General features: G+C 39.4%; 1 protein-coding gene across 1 annotated transcript in view; it reads left to right on the top strand.

Moving 5' to 3' along the window:
* The first annotated feature begins 1,040 nt into the window (after window positions 1–1,040).
* RAF1 (Raf-1 proto-oncogene, serine/threonine kinase) overlaps window positions 1,041–25,043 on the top strand; it is a 78,906-nt gene continuing 54,903 nt past the window's right edge. Inside the window, exon 1 of the mRNA XM_038186123.2 lies at window positions 1,041–1,261. The gene's annotated coding sequence lies outside the window, so the exon portion shown is untranslated. The remainder of the gene's footprint in view (window positions 1,262–25,043) is intronic.

The raw sequence follows: 25,043 nt of genomic DNA, 5'->3' as shown, positions 1-25,043 counted from the left end.
CAGACACAAGTTACCAAAGTTAGAGATCCTAGAATAGTTAGGATGAACAATTTCTCACTCACATAAACTGTCAATCCTTAATTTTGTTCTCTTTTACAGGAAGAAGGGGCAGCAAGTGACAGAAAATTAAAAGTTCAAGCAAGGTAATTCAGCTCCTTAGTCTCTGAGTGGATTTATTCCAGTTGCACACCATGTAAAATCAAGGTAAAAACCTGAGACCTAATTATCAAACGCTGGGTGAGAGACGGTGCTCCATATTGTTCCTAGACAGAAATGGTAGTTGGAGTTATGAGTGTATTGAATGAGCTATGAAACAAATTTGGAAAATCTGACCTGTGAGATTATTGTCAGCAGTGATCTGCTGCCATGCAGCTTATTCTTATTTATTCCACTAAAGTCAACCTTGCTGACACAAGCCTTTTTTAAAGGCAATCTGCTTTGTGCGTGCCTGTCCTGTTACTAGGTTACTAGAGAATAAAATATCTGTTTTTTTGTAAACCCCTGTTCTTGCTTTTGGAAGTCCGGTCACACAAATCTGTTGTAGAACAGATCTATTTGCATCTTTGATTTCTGTTTACTTACCCCTAGCCTTTCCCAGCTATTCCTTTTTTACGTTTTGATGAACTCCTCTTGCCTGCTTTCCCAAGCCCTGCCATAAGATAAATAGAGGATTCAGACTATTTGATTTTGACCAGTGCCAAGGTTTTGCTCGGCAGCATGCTGATCATGGCTGCAATTCCTGGCTTGCAGGGATTTGGGATCCAGTTACATTTGCTGGCGTCAAGCAGACTCTACAGACCACTGTGAAAAATTGAATCTAAAAATAAAAGAGTTAAAAAGTATGAAACCAAAGAGAGAGGGATATTAAAATTCCAGGAAAATCGTAGAAAAGTTGGGAAGAGACACATAAGCTGCCTCAGGGGAAAACACTAACATATTGGGGGCAGTTTAAATTAAGCCTATGGGTTTGCCTTTTTTAGCTCTGTCACCCATGTGACGCTCAAGAGTTCAGTGTGTGGGTCCAGGTATTTCTGCTAACACAAAGAACGCGTTACAGCCTTTGGGAGAGGCAGATCGTTCTGTCTCAGCTTATTCCCTTTGCTCTGCTGAGAACTGTTAACCCCAGGTACACTTTGTTTTTGTTTACCAAAATCTTCCCAGATGGGATCCCTTCTCAGTCTTCGGATTTCTCCTTCGGATGAAAACCACTCCTGACGGTGCCAGCAGGCGAGCTGGGCGTGGGAAGCATTTTCAGGCTCTGGTGAGTCTCAGGGGGCATGAGTGGGGGAATATTATTTTCACAGTTTTTGCAGAGCTTTTAAATTCTTTTTTTTTTGTACAGTGACATACAGAAGATTGGTTAATCTGTGAAATGTCCAGGCTAATGATCGAGATTAAATACCTGCAGGATTAAATACTGCTTCACAAGGTTGCAATAATGAGTCAGATAGGAAGAAATGAGTGCTATTTCTAAGAGGCATTTTATGAATCTCTCATGAAAACCTTGGTGGGAGTTTGCTTGTGTTCTGAGGAAAGATGCAATTACCTATGCAATTGTCTTTTCCTGTTTAACATTAAACCAGCACAAGAATTAGATTTTATTAAGTAAAAAGTTGCATTTTAAGGACAACTTTTAAGGGCAACTGTCCTTTTCTCACTAGCACAATTCTATTTTAGGATTTCCAGACTGCCTGTTTTTGAATTGTTTGCAAAAATTCTTTCTAGATATAATCAAGATCTATTTGCAAGAGACTTTATTTTTGCCTCCTTTTTGATGCTTTGAAATTAAAACCACGATGACTGTGAAGCGGAGGTTTAAAAGTAGATGTGTGTTTGCATAACAATGTATTATATACACACAATCCTAGAGCTCCATGGCTACCCGTAATTGCAGTGATAATTTATCTGCAGTAGCTCCTTGGAAGTTTGCATGTAGGTCAGAAGTTTCCAAATGATGACTGAGATTATATGTATTATGGATTGCACTCTCAAAGTATGCCACGGTTTAGTCATGGGACTCATTAGCATTCACGAGAGCTGTGAAGTTTTGCTCCTGCACAGCAAACCGAAAGTCCAGCCCTGTGTACCTCTACCAGCCCCGTTCCAGGTTGCTGAGATGTTACAATGCCTCCTCGTAGCTCTTAACTCAATTTCTCAATGCATTGCTGCAATGGGTTCTATTGCAGGGGATGGGGCAATAGGACCAAATACCTTACTTCCTTGGCCTTGTAACGTTATGCAATTTTGGGATGGCCTTGGTTCTTGATCTGTCTTAAGTTTGGTAGCTCACACTGTGCTTTCTAAAGAAACCTCGAAGTGACCTCCTGCCAGAATTAAGTGGGAGTTTAAAACTGCACAGGCATTTCTGTTGGGGGTCCTTCTAACATGTGGAGACAGAACCTCTGTTGTCCCAGCTGCATGACCTGAAAGTACCCAACGTGCAGTGTTTCATGAATTATGATTTTTCATAGTGTAGTTAAAATGAAATGCTACAGTAACATATAATAATTTAAAAGGCACAATCCAAGTATTTTAAAAACTGTACTGCTGATTTATATTTCTTCATTTCTCTCATTACCTTCATAGTACAAATTTGGAGCTATGTATTTTACTTTGCATGAGAGGAAAAGCTAGTGGAACCAGCAGGCAGGCATTTGAGCTCTTTCACATTGTCTTAGGCTGTGTGTGTTCTAAATAATGACACCTAAAGAATAAGGATTCAAAATACCTGTTACTTAGGTATACGAATGTGACAGATTCCTTTATAGTTCTGCAGCACATCAGGTTTTCAGCTTAATAGCTGATTAAATTTGCCATACAGTGAGAGATTCTGAGAGTACAAAGGAACTAAATACACTGCTCTGTTACGCTATGGAAGTCACCGGGTCAGTGAGCCTGACTTAGTGTGACTCAAGGCAGAGCTGCTGTGGGAACTCTCCCCATTAGGAAATAGCCAGAAGGCTAAGCCGGGATCAGAAGCCCAGTGAGCCAGGCACTGTACACACGCACCTACAAGAGGGTTCACTCCTTGCTCTCAGTCCTGCTGGGCTTCTGTAATATCCCATCAAATTGTTGTTTCAGGTATAGAACAAATCCTTGGAAGCCCCTGTTTAATAAAAATGATTGAGTAGGTTACATTTCTCATGAGAACAAAAAGCTGTCAAACTCACCTCCCAGAGATATAGATTTTTAATTTTTTTCCTAGATAGTCTGAGGTTTAATACATTTCACCCATGTATTTGGAATTCATTTTAAGGGTGTAACAGCCATTTGTACGTTATGATAGAAAAAAGTGACAAGTGTTTTGATGACTGTCCAGAGATGGACAATTTCTGACAGCAGGTCAGAAGCCCCAGAGAAAGCAATAGCATCCCCTCTGTTAAGTTTGTATCAGCCAGGACATTAAGGTTTGGAGTTTCTGCCTGACTCCTAATTTCTTCAGCTGCTGGAGAAGTCTAGCTTTCCTTAACTCCCTCAGTCTTGCGCTGGGTGTTGAGGTTCTTGTGAAATCCTTCCTCTTGCAGCTTCATAAAAATAAGCCATTACATGCCTAGTATGCAACCCTACCCTACCTTTTCTTGTATCTGAAACAGAGGTCAAGACAAAAGGTAAGGCACGTGAAATACCAATTATTTTCCAAAACAGAGAACTGAGGCAGAGACTGCGTAAGTTGTTCAAGGACACACAGTTGCCTCTCTCGGTGAAGGAACCTAGCCAGACTCACTGAAGCTCCCAGGAAGCTACGACCACCACAGAGGAAGAGACGAGCAGGCTTCTGTACCAGACAGATCCAGTTTAACGGTAGGACAGAGCGCTGCCAAAACAGGCTGACTTTCGGGAGCAGTAGAACAGGTAGAAGTTTGAAGGGAAGCCAAGATAAGGCAAACCAGAATCATGGAAACCTGAAAGCTGCTTAGCACAGTCCCAGATCTGTTCAGGTGCAGTGAGGAAAGCAAGTGTTAGAAGGAAGGAGGGGACTTTCTTCTTATTGTCCCTCTGATGGACTTTCTAAGTAAAGAGTAAACACATTGAAAGTCACATCCAGAGTCTGAGCCTTGTGTTCTCTCATTGTCACGTCTGAACAGTGCAACCTGTGATCATGGGGCATGCCCTGGGCAATGTACAAGAATTTCTTGAGGTTTCACACCGGTGTTTTATGTTTCAGGGCTTCAGTGTTTAAGCCCCACTGTGAGGAAGGACACCAGGCACAATGCTGGCCCCTCGCAGCCATGTAGGAGCTGTTGCTGGTTATTATTTGTTTGCTGGGGATTGCAAGTGACCAAGTGACTCAGCCTCTATATGAATCTGGTGGATGACCAGTAAGGGGAACTTTATCAGTCTAAAAGATGTCATTAGACACATCTTTAACCAAATTAATCCATTCATCAAATTTGAAGCTCCTGCTTGAGAGACTGGGTACACTACAACTTCAAAGAAATAATAGAAATAGTTGAAAAATCCTTAAAAGAATAACGTTTACTTTTTTTTTCCTTCCTGAGAAGTTCATCAACTGCTGCTCTTCTATCCACATGGACACCCACACCCACAAAATCATTAGGGCAGAGAGCCAGCAGGAAAATTTACAGCCCAAACAATCTGTTGGCAAACTATCAAGCAACAGAAATCAGAATTTTGTACTTGGAAACATCAAGCAGGTACGGCTATCTACACCACTCAGATGTGCAGTGTACATGTATGTTATGTGTCATGTTCTCAGATAGCTTTAAAATCTAGCATACTACCCTTACATGCTTCAAGTAACTCCATCTATTATTCTATGCCTTTTGCTTTTGGTTGTATACAGCCATAGCATTTCACAGAAGTCAGCTAGGTTTTTGTTAACTGCGTTGCCTAATATCCCCCAGGTGTCTCTGCATGCATTTTCACTACGGTCAGCAGCCGGTGCTAGCCACTGGCACTGAGAACAACTGAACTCTGGGGACAGCCTGGAGTATGCTACTGAAATTCTTTGGCTATTGGCTGGCCATCCAAACATTAGCAATTCAAGACCTGCAATGTTGAGCAGGGTTTAGTGACATCTACACTAATGCTGCCCCTTTTCCTGTAGCTATATTTAAGGCCCACATAACCAGGGTAAAGGAATTAGGACTAGCTCTCCCAAGATCCAGCTCACAAAACAGTTTCATGAGTTTCTGGAGTTGCTAACTAAGGTAGCGGCAGAGTTCACTTTGTTTGGTGTCCATTATTTCCTGCCTTGTTTTAAAGAGTGATTGCTGGAGCAAGTAGGATGTGTTGCATCTGAATATCAGCAAGGCAGGAATGCTGCCAGAACAACCAAGGAGCCAAACGTTTAGGCAGTTTTCCATATCTACAATAAAACTCAAGTCTCTAGCAAAGTTATCTAAGGAATCCAGGCTTAGAACAATAAATGAAAAAGGAATGACACAGATACGGCTGTGCCACGAGGGAAAAAAAAAAAAAAAAAAAAAAAAAAAGCGTTTAATGACTTTGGACAAAGTTTCCTATACAGTTATATCACTGCACTGCTCTTATTTCTCATACAAATCTGAGTCAACTTACTGCCAACTTCAGTAGGTAGGTTCAGATTCTCATTCTGAATCTGGGTAATCTAGGCAAATGAAAATGATCCTGAAGAGAGATCAAAAGTTATTGCCAACCCTCACCCATTCAAGTGCTACATGAAATAAATTATGATCCTCTAGCCAATGACCAAACTGCTGTGTATACTCCCATCCAGCATTTCAATTATTTGGTGCCCCAGCTACGTTGTAATTTGTAACAGCAGATAAGGATATCTTACTATATTTCTTATTCCAGTGTCACCCCCATAGAGCAAAAACCTCAGATGCTGTAGCTAAGCAGTGCCTGGCTGGCCTGTTATGTTAAAACAGTATGATGCACAATGGCTGGTTGCTGAGTTCTCTCTTTTTTTCTTTTTTTTTTTTTTTTTTCTTGTTTTCCTTCAGCTTGGGAATGAATATAGTTCTTTTTTCTGTCTTTGGTTGCTGACTTCCAAGAAACTTGTAGAAATGTAATTATTTTTGAGACCTTGGCTCATGTGTTAAACACGTCTGTAATTTGGAGCGAGAGATACACTGAACCATTACATAAGCTTCCTTTCCTTAGGAAAGCAAGCTAATCAAGATTGTTCCATGAAAATCCCCACACCCAAATGACTGGAAGTGCATTTTTTCACAAACAGAGACCAAAGCCAAACACTAAGCATCAGAAGCCCTTTGCCCAGTGTCCTTTTTCTTGGCAGTGATACACGCTTGTGTTTCAGAATGAAGCACATATTGTTTGTCATCTGCTTCAAGGAAGGAGCTTCTATGTTTTTAATAGTAATGTCACGTTACATTTCCAACAATTCAGTCAAATGGAAACCATCAAAAGATGACCACTAATCAGGCCACAAGAAAAAGAATATGTATAACCAAATGGAATAGTAAGATTGACAGCAAGTTGAATATGAGCCAGCAGTGTGCCCTGGAAGCCAGGAGGGCCAACCGTGTCCTGGGGTGCATCAAGCACGGCATCGCTAGTAGGTCGAGGGAGGTGATTGTCCCGCTCTACTCTGCGCTGGTGCGGCCTCACCTCGAGTACTGTGTGCAGTTCTGGGCACCACAGTATAAAAAGGACATGAAACTGTTGGAGAGTGTCCAGAGGAGGGCTACGAAGATGGTGAAAGGCCTGGAGGGGAAGACGTACGAGGAACGGCTGAGGGCACTGGGCCTGTTCAGCCTGGAGAAGAGGAGGCTGAGGGGAGACCTCATCGCAGTCTACAACTTCCTCGTAAGGGGGTGTCGAGAGGCAGGAGACCTTTTCTCCATTAACACCAGCGACAGGACCCGCGGGAATGGAGTTAAGCTGAGGCAGGGGAAGTTTAGGCTGGACATCAGGAAGGGGTTCTTCACAGAGAGAGTGGTTGCACACTGGAACAGGCTCCCCAGGGAAGTGGTCACTGCACCGAGCCTGACTGAATTTAAGAAGAGATTGGACTGTGCACTTAGTCACATGGTCTGAACTTGGGTAGACCTGTGCGGTGTCAAGAGTTGGACTTGATGATCCTTAAGGGTCCCTTCCAACTCAGGATATTCTATGATTCTATGATTCTATGATTTTTGTCCTGAATGCTAGGTTACTGTACTTCTTCCCTCTATGTTCCTAAGCTATATTCTAGCTCATAGCACTGGCTGACTCCCATACATCTTCAAAATCTGAAGCAAAAAGAATGGTACGGGTATTCTGGGCATTCATACCATGTCAGATTAATATTGTTGGCTATCTACGCTGCGTACCACAATTAAGTCAGTGCTGCCTCAGCTGCAAACTAGTCTGGATCACATCATTGTAGCTGATGTGGTCACTACCTGCTTCAGTTTCGGAGCTTGTATGCTATCTTTGCTGGTGTTCATATGTTCCTATAGCATGGATTGTGCTGTCCGCTGAACCCTCTGTGCTCCTTTCCAGTACCTCTCTGTAGGTGGGGGAACAAGGGAATTTTGCTTGTACTTCCCCCCCCCGCAAAGCACAAAGATGCTCAAAGCACGATCCTTCCCAGTGGGCAAGCCAATGGGGGTAGTGGTGCCATCTGTATAAACAAGAGCAGCAGCTGTGCTCTTGTTGTGTGCACAGCTGGAAGAATGGACCAGCATCTGCAAGAAAATGAGCTATGTTCCCCTTGCAATTCAGCTGATCACTTCACAAAATGCTACTACATTTAAATAGTTTTCCCACAAAAAAAAGTGCTTGGTTTTATATTTTTTCATCATACTGCAACAGAAATTTAGTTGAATCCCTGTTCATTTTGATACTCAGAATATATTGAATTTGACAATCAACCGAATAGAAGTATATTCAGTTTGATACTCAAACTTAATGCTTGCTCGTGTGGACTCCAGAAGGTATGCAGAAGCCCCTGCTTAAAGAACCCCATGTCTGAGGATCCTTAGCTTGTTCCCTCCTTTGAATATTTTCAACCAGTGACCACTCTTACCTTCAGCTCGAATTTTGGGAGAATCAGCTTATCAGTTAGCAGTAAGTGTCAGGGGGGTCAGACAGAAGAAACCTTCTTACTTTGGAGACACCAGAGAAAGAATCCAGAATTCTTACACAAAGTTTTGTTCTACTGTGTCTTCTACCTTTAATAACTCACAGGACAAGAAGAAAGCATGTATAGTTCCATAAAGAATGTGGACTTTAATTGAAATGGAAGACCATGTCCCTCTGGTGCTCTGATATGTGAAATGATTGGTTAGGAAAAAAAAATAAATAAATCAAAGTTTTGGCAAGCCCTGATTTTGCATGCCCCAAACACCAGGCAGACACCTGCACAAATGTTTGCATACAAATAAAACTCTGTGGACACAGAAGCCTGGAGAGAAAAAGAAAAAAAAAAAAAAAAAAAAAAAAAACCAACAACACAAAACACATCTAAAAGCTGAACCACACTAGAGAAGCCACAGTTCTTTACTGAACTAGTGATTAACTTAAAGTCATTGTACTAAAGGAAAAAAACACAGAGCAGAAATATTTCTGCTAAATGATGGCAGATTCATACTCTTTGACACAAGTACTTTACTCACATTTTTAACTAGTTGACTGAATTTCACATGGAGGTATTTTTAGCTGCACCTGTGGTTTGTTTTTGCTTTTTTAAAAATGTCTACACACATACCTGTAATCTGGTAAACTTTCCCACTGTATCAACACGCTGATCAAAGCAGCACCACACACTTAAAGAACCATCTCGTGGAGGTTCTTGCCAACAAGCAGGGATTGCCTGAAACAGACGATCCTGCTTTATAACCTGCACAAGACTTAGAACATCATTTTCTCTTTCTAAAACGGGGGAACCTGCAGGTGGACAATGCAGGACTTAAACTGTTCCTAAGCAGAGGCCACAAACATGTTCACCTTGAAAGCTCTTTCAAGCTCGCTGCAGTATTTCAGACGCTGTTACAGAACCATAGGCTGCTTTTCCCTGTCCACGTGTTGTGCATCATTTATAGGCCAGGTGTGAACTAAAATGCAAAAAAAAAAAAAAAAAAAAAAAAAAAAAAGTGCTTGAACTAACCCCATGCATTTATGGATAGCAAGAAAACATTTTCTTAAGCAGGACTGAAATTAAGCCCAACCACCAGCTTATTTTTATTTCCTTTTACCAGTTATTTTCCTTCTTATTACATACATGGGAATAATTCTAGTATTTTTAGGCACCTAGAATTTAAGCTGTCTACTTAATTATTGGTGCCTAAAAAAGCTAGTTAAAACTGAGTACCTTCTTCAAACTTTCATATGGAGAATTACTCAACCTTTTTAGTTAGGAAACATAGCGGATATCAAACAAACCTGGTAGTTACAGGAACTACATGACATGAAACAATTTTGGATATAGAAGCTTGTAACTACAGGCAGCAACAGCAGTGCTCCTACCTAGCATGAAAGGTATCCAAGATTTTCTATTATAAACCTTGAGCCTTTTGTTCCAAAAGCCAAACTTTGAATACTTGGGATTAATTATTTTTCTGCAACATTCATTCTGAACTGCCTAGGCTGTGTGCCTGATTTTTGTGTCTACTTTCTTCACTACAGGCTTTTTGCATTGGGCTTATGTACAGCATGCTCTTTTTAATGTGATTCCGTGTGTATACACAACGACAGTGGTGAGCGGAGATTTGCTATTGGTACAAAAAGGACTTGTCCAGAAGCAGAACATTGCTACACCATTGCATACACAGAGCTTATCTAATGACTAACTACAAACAAAAGGAAATCATTTACTGGGGGAAGGCTGTGTAGTTCTAGTGCAACATTATCTTGCCCAGTAGACCATATGGGAAGCCTTTTAGGGAAATGTTGCATCTCCTTGCAAGAGAATTGACTTTCTTTCTACCCAAAGCTCATATATATTGAGCAAAGAGCCTGGTTTGTCTTACATTATTCTCAGGATTGTTGTCTGCTTTCCCACATATACAACAGAACAGAGACAACAATGAAAGAAAGGGCATGGTAACAACAACAAGAGAGAAAGAAACCTCATTTCTCCTATTCCATGCTCTTGCAGAAAGCAGAAGTCCATTAAATTGCTTAACAGCAGAAGATATTTCTTCAACAGAGGAAACAGCTGAAGAAAAGGCACTCTACTGGTTGCAGTAGTTCCACTCATAGAGAAGGTACATAATTACCCTCTAAAAAAGAGGGCAGGCTTCTGCTCACCGACAGACAGGTAGACCACCCATAGCCACTGTCTTAATCTAGACCAAGGAGACAGCTGCTAAGGCCAGTAAGGCTGCTATCTGCTGCTAAGGGTGGCAGCAGGAAGAAGAGGCAACAGGAACAGCTGAAGGAACAAAAGGCAGAAAAAAAAATCAGTGTTTCTCAAACTGGGGAGAAGGAATGTAGAATCAATATTCTAGTTCAAGACTTTTTTTTTTTCTCCTGCTGCTGCACTAACACAACATAGTAATTTACAATAAATCCTGCTGCTGCTTCCTCCCCACCTTTGTATTTGCATTGACTTGTACAGCTAGACATGTCAATAACAGAACCTTCTCAAACTGTGACAGTAGAAGGTGCTTTATTGTAAAACATTTGCCTAAGTGCAAAGCACCAAATGCAAAATAACAAGAATAACTCTGATTTTGCAAAATGGGGAAGAGAAAGTGGGTCAAGCTAAAGTATACTCATTGCAGATCTGCCGAATTGCTAACACCTGAAGCTAATGGGTAGCAGCAGCAACTGCAATTGCTCATTGAGGTTCTCCTTGCCTTATTAAATCAAGTCAATACATGTTCAATGATTGGAATCTCTCGGCTTCAATCTCGTGTTGGAGCTCAGGGGAGGAGACTTGCATGCTGAGGGCTTCACTGTTCTCATAAGAATAAACAGTATAAAAATGGAAGCATGAGCGATCTGCCTTGCCTGGGGATATTATTGAAACCTGGTTACATGTAGATTTATACTTATTTGGTGACGGCAACTCCCCATCTGAAGTCACCTGTAGCAGGTGAGGAATTCCTTGGGTGTATCAGATACTTCATTTAGCTTTGGGCAGATAACAAGAAAAATTACAGGTTAGCTAGCTAGTTCAAAAGAGAAAAAAATGCATTGCAATTAGAGAGTCTATTATAAGCAGGAGACTAATACTTGCCAAGCTGCATTCTGGGATGCTGGGATCTGTTCCCAGTGCCATCAGATGACATGCAGAAGAAGATGCAGTAAGTACAAGGCTTTGATTTTGAAATTATATACATAAATATATATACACATATCTTTTTTTTTTTTTTTTTTAGTCTGAGGGAAGATGGTAATCGCTGTTTAATCAAGGATAATGTTTTCAAGGTATAGAAGCAGCTCTGGTCTTCTTCAGATTATATATTAAAGTTGGATATATACTTATAAATCTTGTGTTGTCATGAGAAAGAGTTTCAAATTGTCTGTGGGGATGATTTTATTCTCAACAGTACACCATACATTGCCCGCTAAGTACAAAAATATATGGTTGCTGTCTAGAGAGAGCTAAGTGCCTAGTATATAATGTTGGTTAAGAAAAGCTTTTAAACACCAGAACTAATTTTACATGGGGATTGGAGACAGCTCCAATTTTATGCTTCCACAAAGTATGTAACAGACCCTTGTGACAGCTCAGTGTCCCCTTTGTATGTGCTCAGCTCATACGTTAAATGAGCGCTGCTTAGAAATGCTTTATATGCATACACATCTTGAGGCCTGTGTGGCAACACTGCATGAAGCAACCAGCACTCAGGAATTTACATAGTCACTGCAGTTATTTGACAAACGTATCAAGGTGCAGCCCAATTGGCTATATTACCATCCACTATTCAGATTAGCTGTTTCCCATTAGAGCTTCCATCTCTATATTGTGAACGGTAGATGAGGCTTTTGACGTGTATAGGCATGTACAGGAGGGGCTTCTTGTAGTGACTTTATTCCCTAGATAACCATTCTTTTTTCCTGATGTGAATGTAGGAACCCTTACCTCAAAGACTAGTACTGTAAGACCGCCCACATACTGTGTTAATTCACAATATGCTACTTAATGCACAATGATTGGTTTTAGATTTATAGAAGATTCAATTCTTTAAGAGGCATTCAAATATGTCTAGAATACCAAAAATAATATAACTCCATGCTGTGAAGTTTATGCTATCCTGTTTTGCTTATTAATGACATATCCATTGGCCAGAGTTAAACTGTAAGAACTAGCTTAGTGTAGTGCTGTGGAAAAAACCAACCCCAAACCTGCTTCAGTTCCACCCAGCCAGCCTACCTTAGTCTCCCTGCCAGTTTAATTGCTCGCTCCAATCTTGCAAGTGAATGCCTCCTACAAAGTGTTTTCCAGCAACTTCCTGAATTTGGTTTCTTTCACTGGCTTGCGTTTGGATTCATTTACATATTGCCAAAAGCTCCCAGTTCTTTCCTCAAAGTCTCAAAACCCCCAAGGTTTGCCTACCTTCCCAATTCTCCGTATAAACGCAAAGCTGCAAGAATTCCATGATAGTCTGACCTCAATCAGGCATATCCAAGCAATTGATATTGTTTAAAGAGCTGTGAATTTTTAACTTGCATGAATATATGCTACTCCTACTCAAAGTTTATTTGCCAAGGAGGACTTGTGGAAAAATTATTTCTCCAAAGAATTGCACAAATTACTGAATAGGCTAATGAAGAAGAACTGTTACATAAAACCAGAGCAATGTCTTAGAAATTTTAGACTTAGTCTTGTGCAATAGAGCTTTATATAAGTACCCAGATTCAAATTTGGTTATTATACTACTATTTTAAAGCTAAATAGATGCTATGGTATATAATGAACAGTCACATTCCATCAGGATAATGGTAAATGAAAGAGATTACTGATTGAAGTGTTTATTTATGGACAAAGATACTAGAGATAAAACATGGAGTAACAGAATCATTGTTCTTTGGTATAGTTTAGTGAAATGAATACTTTGTGGTTGAAGTACTAAGTGTAGCTTTCACACCAGTACTTTTTATCCAGCGTTTGTCATGCTTCCTGTTTTCCCCGCTCACTGCAACTTTAAATTATTAACTATCAATTTATATGAAAAATATTATTTATGCTATCGCACTATCTCTTTACTTACGACAAGTGGAACCCTGCCTGTTTATGACAAACTGCACCAAGTCCCACCTTTCTGTATCCTGCATCTCCAAATATGAATTCATACATACTCCATGGATACAGCTTGTCTTAAAAAGACAGTTTTTGTTTTCCTGGTTTCAATTACACATTAAATTCTGAGATTATAAAAAGATATGATCTCATTGCTTAACTGTCTCCAACTACCAGTGGATTTATTTATTTTTAATTCAACAAGCAAAATGCAGTATTTCATTGCTCTTTTGAACAGTGCAGAAATCTTAATGCAAAGTTGCTAGCTCTTATATGCATGTTGTGCTCTTTTTAGAAAGACCCAATGAGAAACAAAAACATATTGGGTATGTTAACAGAGCTTTGGTGGTCCCTCTTCTACGGTGCAGTAATAAGACACAGAATGTTCAAGTCAGTCTTCCACTAGTGGAGGGGAAAAATCATTGAGGAAACCAGGTGTTTACCATGATGCTTGTCCTGTTTATTTTAATCTTTGTGCAAGCAGTGATCGGAGATTATCCAAGAAAAATGTATTTTTGAAACGTTAGTGCCAGTAAGTAGGCCTGAAGATTGAAATATCCCGTGGCTCCTACATCATAAATGTTGAACCCTTTCAAATGTTGCAGTTGAATTACCTATAAAGGGTATATCAACGCTCCTAGTGAAGCTTGTGTTATGGGATTGGTAGGAGTATCTTAATTTTATGGAACTTCTGGACATGTACCAATATTAACACCTTGAGCATAGATACTAATGAGCCCCTACAGAATATGTATACATTCAAATTGCTTTCAGTGGTGATACCCATGGTAACAACTTCTTACTACTAGTATTTGTTTCTTTACCTATACTAGAACAGCCAGGTATATAACCTGATCACGTCCCCTCTTGCAACGTAGCATATATTGTAAGTACTTGAACAAAACAAGATGTATTAGATATGTTTTGAAATGAGCACAAAGATAATTCAAAACATTCAGATTCTCTTAGGTTCACAAAATTTAACTGCTTAGAGTCATGTGGTTTATCACTAGTTGGGCCTTAACATTCTGCTCCAGTGGAATTTGTTGGGTAATATCAAAAGCAACTGAAAAAAAAAAGTTAAAAACGAAATACAGCTTCAATCTAGCTGTATTGTTCAATACTGGCAAATGTAGTACTTCTTTCAAACAAGCAAAAAAGCGATTATCCAACTAACTTGTAATTGCTTCTAACAGGAAGGAAAAGATGCTTAATCTCTTTCAGAAGTAGTAGAAATTAGTCATATGCAGAACAAAATCTATTCATATGCAAAAATCACTCATCTATAAATTGCAGCTGTTTTCAGATGCAGTGTTAGATTACTTGCTATACCCTGAAAATAACTGCAAACCAGCAGAGAATGCTTATGTATATTTATTTCAAGTTAATTACTTACGCAAAATGCATCTGTTGGATGACACTGATAAAGCTCATGATTTTTCACGTTCTTTGTCTTGCACAGTGATTTTTCAAAACGTATCTCAGTTTAGAAAGAGAGCTCATCAAGAATCTTTCAACAAAATGTTTTTCCTTGGAAAATGACATTCAAAGCCAAAAGCTTTGCATGGAAGTTGAGCTATTTTGGTGAAGCTTTTGTCAGGAAAGGTTTCAGTGTTCCAAGACAAAGCTTCTGGTTTAGATGACAGTCCTTCATTCCAAATTAGCAAATAATGTAGCAAGCAGGCCAGTTGCTTAGAACAAAATAAGGCTTGGGATTTTGCTACTATTAATATGTATTTCTGTAAAGGAAAATATCTCCCTTGGGAGAGACTGGAAGACCTACTGAGAAGCAGTCACCAAAGTTGAGTTTGGGTATCCACCTCAGTTATGGCAGAACTTGAAGACCTAGCATGCAGAGAAGAAAGAATTTACCCCTAACTTTTTATTTCATTTATTGACAAGTTTCAGAAATGGTCCCGTCTTTACTCTAAAACTTTTTTGGGGGAGATGGGGGCTCTTCCCAAAACACTTCCAACACATCAAGTAATTTCTAATCCAGAGAGAACTGCTTAGCAGGTGGCAAGTAAAGTTGCACTGTTAAGGGACTCAAGCTAGGAAACAGACTGCAGTCACTGTAGCTTAAATGAACCTGAATTCCTCCCTTCAGGTAAAAGAAGAAAAAAGTCAAACCTGAAGGAGGTTCTATGTAGAACTTGCAGTTTATTCTGTAAGCAGGTTTATGTAGTTGAATTACTTAAGAGGTTAAGGAGTAGAGAACTAACTTTCTTTAAAGCAGAAGCATCTTACTTGAGCCTTTTTTTGTACAGTACCACAGCAATTTTCCCCCCAAGAGTTTTTAACTATCTTTCCCTCCTAGCACCATCTCCTTTCATACTTAGCAGAAGCTAAAATGCCAGACTCTTCCCTCTCCAGTATGCTTTGTGATAGGAAAACAAATGGATGAATGGAAATGGAAAATGTCTTTAACTATAAATTTAGTGGTGGTATTGCAGAAATAACTTCAAAAAGCCCAGGTTGGATGCCAAAATATCCCGAGGAAGAAAATTTCCACAACAAAACCAAGAAAAGCATATGGAGGGAATGTGTTTTATTTAGATTATCCTGAGCACTCTGAACTTGGCTCTGTAATGTTGCCAGTTGTCCTAAACATATAGAATGCAATTTGCCTTTGGGGTACAGGAACTTTTGAAACTGCCTGGCTATAAAGGCTTCCAGCAGTACCCCACGCTCTGTTCCACCATTCTGTCTGGCTAGATCGGCTAGAGAGGCACTTGATCACCACTTACAGCAGCCTGCTCTCATTTAATCATGGTTTTGATGCCCTTACTTACATTCCTACTCCATGTGGGTTGCAGTGTGCACCTGCTCTTACCATGAGCTTAAGACAGCTTTTAGACTGGAGCTCTCTTCTCAGACCTGAGCAAATAGAGGAAATCTCAGCTGTTTCTCAGACCTCCTCTAAGCTGAGAGAGAGTGTTGGAGCCCGGCTGGCCTGCTGTTTGCAGGAACAGATGGGGAGAGGGGATGAGTGCTGGCCTGGACTTCTGGACACTTTCTGTTTCTTTTCCTCCTATGAAGATGGCATTAATGACTGCCCTCCCTATTTAACCTAAGCTGGAAAAAATCATATTGTCTCCTGAAAGAGAGAGAGACTGATCCATCTGCCTTGTGATGCAAGGGCCTAGATGTTCTACCTCGGGAGGTGGAAGTAGCAGAGAGTTGGAGGGAATTTCCCCTGAAAGGGCTGAAAATGATACAAGAATTGAGCTGCTAGATTTCCAAAAGGCTGGCTGGATCACAGGACAGAATCATCCTACTCATGGTAGAATCATGTGAATTAGAAACATTGCAGTCATAGTTCAAAGGAATTGGTCAGGGACTATAATCTTGGTTTGGCTTGAGGAACAGACTGTCTCCTGGATGAGCCATACCGCTACAGTATGTGGAAGAATTTCCCTTTGCAGGGTTAAATATGGAGTTGTTGATATACAGCTGGCTTCAGGACACCAGAGCTTACTGCTAACAAAATGTTGTATGTTGGCAAAGAATTTAAGTTGTTGCCACACAACTTTTATTTTGAACTTCCCACTGAAAGTCTGCATACATTTTCCAAAAAGATCTGTAATCCATGCTCCTTGCTGTTTTCCAGAGCCCCTGATATGGCATATCTCAGCAGTGTTTAATTGTCCTTCACATTAAAGGTTAGATGAATCAAAGTAAGTTAGAACCCTATGTCACATGACAGCTTGGAAACAAGGTGGTAATCAGCTTTATTCTCTAGGGAACTTGCTGATTTGTGATGCTGTTTGCATTTTGTACCTCCTGACTTTTACAAATTTAGATCAATATAGCTGCTATAAAATAATACCAGAGGGACAACTGAGCATCTCTAACTACTGCAGCGTGAGCTGAGCATTAATTTTCTTCCTTCTTTCATGGGCCATGGGAAGAACAGGGTTGCTAGCCATAAAACTGCAAAGTTCACATGTTATAAGGTCATCTCAGTATGCTGATAAGCGATTAACTCCCCTGACTCTGAATCTGTTCTGGACAGCGAGAGCAGACTGTCCGTGCTGCAGGTGTTCTAGTGAAACTCCTCCTAGATAGACATTAGATTTTATAGGTGTGTAAAACAAATGTACAAATATTATGAGTAGTAAGAATGCATAAAATATCAAACTTAAATTAGAATCAGTTTTTCCTAGTGGGAAAGGATATGCAGTATGTGTGGCTTTGGAGAGCACACCCTTCTGTGATAAGATTCTCTACAGATAACAGAGTCATTCTCCCTCCTCCCTCTCCCCTCACTTCCCCCCTTTTTAGTTTAGAGCCATGAAATTATTCCTCTTTCTGCTCTAGTGTGCACTTTAATCCGTCTTCCTGTTCAAAGTGTTAGCTTTTCTTTGGTTTCCAGTTGCTCATCCTTCATTAATACTTTTTTTTTTTCCATAGCTTTCCAGTCAGTAGGTGTTTTGGGTATATTGTTTTCAATATTCTGGTTACACCTTGTGCTAGCAGGAATTCTGCCTTACGAATGGGTATGTCCCTCACATAACCAATGCTGATGCCTCACACAATTGAAAGTGTCGAAAGAACAGGGGAAGTGTGACAATTTTCTAACCTTGGAATGTAAACAGACCCTGACTGAACAAAGCATTTTGCAAATATGTTCCAAAATATTGGAACAGAGTCTTCATTACAGTAGTGCCCAGAAGTCTTGTGAAGTTTAGCTTACCCGTGCTTTATCCTTCCTCACTGCGGTATAAAGTTTAATGTTAGAACAGAACATGACTGAAAACTGCGTATTAAAACTGTCTCTAATGTCTCAGAGATGACCTCTCAGATTGCATTTGTGATGTGACCTGTTCTCCATGACGGCTTGGAACCTGGTGGCCCTGCCCTGGGCATAGCTGGAGCATACTGAGAAGTCTGGTGCCTCTGGAGGTGCAGAAGGGCAGTAGGTATGGGCACTTAACGAAAGTTGTGCTTACAGCTGCTTTGGAAATGGCCCTTTTAGAGCCTTCTAGACATAGTCCATGTAACATAAGCATGTGCAAAACTCTCAGCAGTGCTGAGGTTTTTACCTCGGTCGCTACTTCAGTGTTGTCAAGTCCAGTGACTTCCTTGCATCATGCAAGTTTGGTGAAGATTGGTATCGGTACTGTGAGGATATGAGAATTCACAGCCCTGTTGTGGGTTGCAGCCTTCCACAAGAACAGGGCTCTTCTGAAAAGCTGCCTTCCTTGCTGTACTGCCAGGCTGCTGCTTCTAGCGGTGGTGAGGCTAGGACTGGAAGCAGAAGTAAGTCCCTGAAAGCAAGGAGACTGAAATGTGAGTGTGGGAAAGAGCTCTTGAATTTGGGATCAAGTAAACTTGAGTGGTGGTAATAATACAATGTGTGCTAGCCTCTTATCTTTTGGGGGAAGCTGAGGGAGTTGAAACAACCAAACAACACCTCTCCCCACCCCTCCCCTCCATGGGACAGATGTAATCTTTAAACAGGACTTTTTTTTCCTCATGATTTTGAGTCAATGATTTTTTTTTTTCCTTTAGAAGCTGTAGGTGCCACTAACTACAGATATTCCCCGTTCCTGCCTTGCTACTTGTCTTTTCTTGATGTGTACTCTTGTTAACAAAGTCATTTTGGGATTCTTGAAAATCTCTCTTATGCTTAATGTAGTCTCAGAACCAGTAAATGATTTAACATCTGTTTAAGCACATTTCAATTACTCACCTAAGTGACTTGACTAGTTTCTGGCAGAGCTACAGCTTGAGCCCATCACTGCTTTAAATCCAAGGCCTTTGTAGTTGTCATTCATTATAAACTAAAACTCGCTATATTATGGTGTGTATTTTTATTCTGCATTTTATCTTTTAGACACATTATCTGTGTCTATGAAGAGAACTAAATGGTACAAAGCATCACATTTCAGTACTCAAGTACTCTAAACTGGAATGAATCAATGGAGATGGCTCATAAGAGCGACTTTAAGAACCAGGAGCTATCACAGTCTCTAAAGCCAAATGAGTCTGTTGCTCAACTCCTTAATCCTGTTATGATGTGGTAGAAACAGAAGGCAATGCAAAATACATTTATTGGCTATTTCAAATTCAAGGCCAGTTCTAAAAGATGGATTTAGCAAGTCATGTGCAACTCAGCACTTTATTTTGTTTTCTTTTAAAGGAGATTCTAAAACTTTGTGTGTGGCCATATTCCAAGCTGGAAAGAGCACGGCTTCTCTCATGTGGTTTGAAATATCCAGCCACTTGGCCAATGATCTCATGCACCAGGGCATGTGGAATTAAGCTCTTGCTTGCATTAGTATATTAACACATCGCATACAGTCATTATCATCTCCTTTTTAACCATTCACAGGTCAGCACTGTGGTCTAGCATTTTCCAATGTATGCTAATAGAAAATAAAACAACTTCCAATATTTCTTTCTGGCTTGTTTAGGAATGTTTCAGGGTTACACTTGTGAATGAGGTTTCTTCAAAATATTACCTGCTTTGGCAGGGGTGTTGGACCCAATGATCTTTTGAGGTCCCTTCCAACCCCTTCGATTCTGTGATTTTGTGATTTCAGACTTTGGAATATATGTATGTCATCTTGAAGCTTATTACTGTAGGAGTGGGAGGGCAGGCTGGCAAGGTTGAAATGCACTGCATCACATTGCTCTGCTGCATCTCAGTTTTTCCTTTGTATGTTTATTTAAAAACAAAACAAAAAAAAAAAAAACATGGTAGAAAAGCAACAGATCAAAACTCCTCCATATTTGGGAAGTCATGCATCTCCTTCATGAGGATAGAGATTTATAATTTTTTCTGCCCAAGTACAAAAGTAGATACATGAAAGTAAAATACTCCATTAAGTGGCTAGTAACTCTTCCCAAAATGAAGGTTTTTTGTGCAGTGCTTTGCACTCATATGCCAAGGTTTCAGATTTTTCTACTATTGAATATTGATGTAAGCATCAAATGCATACAGATGAATGCTGGCCTTGACCTGATTCAGTGCACTGAGGCTAACTTTTTTGTTGGCTTGTGTTTTTCCTAGAGTTTCACTGAATATAACTTTTTTCAGTTTATAAAGAGCAAGGACTTATTCCATGTTCACATTACATCACTCCATGTGACTTCTTCTGTAGCTATTTTTGTAGCCTGTGGTCATATCACTTAGTTCTTAGAATCAGGATGATAAAGTTTAACACCGAATGATAACTTCTTTAGTAAACTTCTGTATTATTTTTTTTTCTGACTACAGAGTTCCTCATTTTACTTCTCATTTGAGCTTGGCTTTTCTGTAAACTGTCTGTTTACTAATGTTGGGTGGAGTCTGCTATACTTTCCAGAATACCTGCCTGGGAAAGTGTTCTTTCTTCTTCTCCCCCCCCCCATTAGGTCTATAGGCTTTCTTTTGTGAACAATCCGTCCTGTGTGCTTTTTTGAAAATATGCTGCACGCTTACTGTTGCTTTGTGTTGCCAAAAAAAAAAAGTGCCACATATGAACAATGGTACCAACATATTTTTATGTGCTCTGTATCTTAATTCCAGAAGCTACTATCTCAGTTACTTTAGGATACACCTGTCAAGGATTTTCAGGTTATCTACATTTTTTTGTAAATACAGAATAGCTTTTTAACTGTTCAAATTAAACTAGATGGTATTTCTACTTTACTGTAAAAACTTTCAAAATATTTTTGTCATATTGGTATTTTTTCCTCCATTTTCTGGATGTTGGAGAAAAAAAACTGTGTTCATACTGTGTCAATTTTACAGAGGTCAGTCAAGGCAAAACATGGAACCTCAAGATGTTTGTGAGGATTTTGCAAAGGAGCAAGAGCATCCCTAAATCTGAGCCATAATTCTTCTAAAAAACCTAGGTGTTCTTAGGTTGGTATATCAGGATTCTTACAATAATGGAGCATTCAGAGAACAGACCTTGTCCTTGTCCTAAATCTTTCTCAAACTAGGAAATGCACATGCTTTGGATGATAAGTAATGTATATCAATAGACAGATTATTTATGACTCTTAGCCAAATGGGGACTGGTCAGAACCCTATGCTTCAGGCACGTTTTGGAGGCAGAGAGAACCTGGCCATTCAGCATTTCTGTAAATGGACTAAAAGGAAAGTAATCCATTAGTCGTTCAGAACAGAAATGAAACAACATCAGATCAGCACTCCATCTAAAAATCTCAATCCAGAAATAGGAAAGGGACAAAAATAGCTTGAAATTATTTGACTGAAATGTTGTCACTTAAATAGCGAAAAATTGATAATAATCAATGTCTTTGCTTTCTCCACTGAAATCTAGGTGCATTTTTCATCATTTTTAATATACAGGAAAAAAGTGTTTTTGTAATATTGGCTGCATTTTGTAAAAGTAGTGCTTAATTTCAGAAAAGCTATGTATTCCTTTTTGGTGGGAATCTGCTGTGTAATTTTATTGCATTCCATGTACTTGCTACATATAGCAGAACACTAAAATCTAGGATTTTTTGGAGGTGCATGTAAGTTGAAATTTGGTAATTGAGTTCAGATGTCTCTGTTTCAGTCATTGTGATATGTCCCATTAAACAAATGGAAGATATTTTCTTTGTAAATTACTTCTGGATTTATTCAGTTGACCCCTGTCAATAAAGTACACATTCTACTTTAATTGTGGTCTGTAATGAGATGACATAAAACTGAAATCTTGATGTATAGGAATATTTCACTGTTGTTCAACTCCTAGCATATCTCGTGTAACTGTTTGTCAGTATGGTGAAATGACAGGGTAACTGTTGCCAAGAAGTGACGATTGCTGTTCTTACATAATAAGACTTGCAGGGGGAAGTACTATGGTACAATGCCAATATCAGTCATGCATGAAGCTAACTCATCTGAGTTTGCCAGTAAATGAATGCGTTGTGATGATGAGGGTTCTCAAACCTGACTTCTGAGCTTCATTTCTCTTGTATTGACTTAGAGCTAGATCTCTGACCCTCATGCAGTATGCTGCTTAGCACTGAAAATCTGCAACAGGCATTTCAGGCAGCTTGACTTCTGGAATGCTAAATTAGGTTCTTAGGTTAGAACCATCTACTGAATCATGAGCTATGCTGTCCCTCCATGCCTAGCTCATTATTCAGATGAATGTATCCAGGTGAATTGGTGGCCTCCTTGTACAGGACGCCAAATGATAAGGTTGCTGATTGAAAAATTAGGTGGATCCCCTTGGAAAAAGAGGTCAGTGGAAATACCTCCTTTTCCAGAACTCTACTGGAGTCATTAGAATAACACAATAAAATACCCTGGCGAACAGACTCCTTGCAAAGAAATATGGTTTGGATGCTGAAACAACAGACTTGCCAGCCTTTGCTCCTCAGTTTTGTTCAGGTTATTTCTCATTAATGCGATATGCGCCCTTAGGCAAATCAGGTTCATTCTGAAGTAACATCTAAAAGGGTAAAATGCTTGTAGATGTTTTGGAGTTTGAAGATGCTATTTCAGAGAGACAGTGCAGCCTACTGATTTTAAAAAGGGGAGGGACAAAAAAAAAAGGGGGGGGGGGGGGAAAGGAGGGGGAAATAATCCAAAAGGATTTTTCCCTCCAAACCTAATGAAGGAGAAACAAAGTGTAAGTTATTTCTAAATTTAAAAGCCATTGGCTCCAGTATTTTATATATAAAAAGCTATAGTTAGGCAGATACAAACTTCAAAAGATAACTTACAAAAAGCATTAAAAATACAGAAGACTGTCAAATGTACAGAAAGAAAATCAGTCTCTAGTTAAGAAAATCTTACCTTGATTGTGTGGGAAATCATAGTAGGTGGAAAACACCTGTTTGTTTTGTTTAAAGCAGTCTTCCTAATAATCTATCACTGGACTCATTGTAGCTTATAAAGTGCTCTTAGAACCTAGGAGAGGAAATACCTACAAATACACACTGGAGTACCTACTTTCTGAGTTTGCCTAACTTAGCCATCTTGTAGTAGCTAAAGATAGATTTGAATAAATGGGCATGTGAGAAGTACTTATCTTATAAAAATAACTTTATTTTTCTCTTGGTCATTCTTTTATTTTCCTAGTTGAAAGGTCCTAATCTACTTAGTCACTTATCTTATGGAAGCTGTTTTCTTATCTCTGATAATCCCCTTTGCCCTTTTCTGTTCTTCTCCTAATTTTATTAGACTCATATTCTGGCACAGGAATAGATTTGCATGTTATAGTCAAATGTGGGTACAATCTTGATTTATACAGTGCAATAAGTATTTCTTTTTCTTGTTTGTTCTTAGCTTCTTAGCTTTCATCCTAAATCCCTAGCATTTTCTCATTGTCGTAACTATTGCTGAGCACTGAGTTGGCACTTCTGGGGAGCTATTCACAGTAAATCCCACATCTCATTATCTGGTTGACAAGAACAGAACCAGAAAACCCTTGCTGTTAATGAACATATAATGTAGGTTTTCCTTTCCTAGACTGTTGCTTTGCATTCATTTGCAAAAGATTTAATCTAATATTTCATAACCTAATACTGTTTTTGAATGTCTGTATTTGTCTTAACTGTCTTAAAAATTGTGTTTATCAGCAAGCTTTCTTACCTTCCTATTCATTCCAGTTCTTTTTATAACCTTTTGAAAAAGTTGTGTTTTTTGTTCAAACATGACTATCTATAGTGTAAGAGGTAAAATAAATTACAGCAAATGAAGTATATGAAAAACATACAAATCTAATTTAGCAGCTGTGACTGCATATAACATTACTACTTATATCAGTGTGATAAACAGAAGAGTAAGAAGGTATAGCCTTTGAGATATACCTTGCATATACAAAAAGATATTCTTTCTGGGATCACAGAGTTTCTAACTACTTAACTACTTAGGCTGTCGTTTCACAAACCAAATAATTGGATGTGTAGGCTGTTGCTAAGTGGGAAGATTCCAGTCTCTGCACACATCATCCACTAGTTGGGCCTCTCTGCTCCTTCCCTTGCATTGATCAAGAAGTGCTGGAACTGTTGGATTAGTCATGAAAACAAAAAATCTGACTCACCGTTTAGTCTCATGATTGCTAGATCCAGTGTGAAAGAGGGGGTGGAAACGTGCAGAAGGCGCTAAAAGGGGGGGAAAAAAAATAAATCTAATTATAGATAGCTACCAAAGGATGGTCACTATGTTAAATGTATTGTGAAATCTCACTTAGGTCATAAAGCATAGCAGTGTTTCTGCTGCTTCTTTAGAGGACAAACCTGAAGTGCAGAGAGACTAATAAAATTCAGAATCTCCTCCTCCCCCCCCTCCACCTCCCCCAGTGAGGAATGTAGCCCAAATGTTCTGATTCAATGTGAAGCTTTAACCCCAAAGAAAAAGATGATGTGCCCAAAGCAAATCATAGGTCTGACAAAGTGGACAGCAGTTCATTTGTGATTGTTATGCAGGTTAGAATTGAGACTGCTTTTACTGAAAGTGAAAGCTTGTGTCAAGAAATTAAGGCAATAAATGAAGTTTTCTGATAAAATACAAAGGCTGATTCAGTTAAATCTGTCTGAGAGTCTAATTCTAGTGAGAATAATTTGCAGAACTTTATTTATTTAGACTACTTCTATGAATTGAAAAGCCCACTGCAGCCTTCTATAAATAAAAATAGATAAATGCAGTTGGCATTCCTGCTGGGAAAGCATACTGGGTGGCATACATCTAATGCCATGCAAGTGATGCAACAACTTTGGAACCGATGGCAGTAGTGAAGGCGGGGGAAGGCAGAGAAGAATGAAGGCAGATAGCGATTAAGGCTCCCTGATAACAGTGGTCTTTTTCCTAGTTGTTTACTCTCGTATTATCAGTGGGAAATCAGAATAACAAGTTCAGTTTAAACTTAAAAAATAAAGCAGTTTAGACTGTTTGAAGATAGCTGCTTTCAGTTACATTAGCATATGTGTAGCATACCAACAGCTG

This window comes from Anas platyrhynchos, chromosome 13 (genome assembly GCF_047663525.1).
Source record: "Anas platyrhynchos isolate ZD024472 breed Pekin duck chromosome 13, IASCAAS_PekinDuck_T2T, whole genome shotgun sequence".
Classification (NCBI taxonomy): Eukaryota; Metazoa; Chordata; class Aves; order Anseriformes; family Anatidae; genus Anas; species Anas platyrhynchos.
Note: the sequence above shows the minus strand (reverse complement) of the source record. Positions and strands in the feature narration are given on the sequence as shown.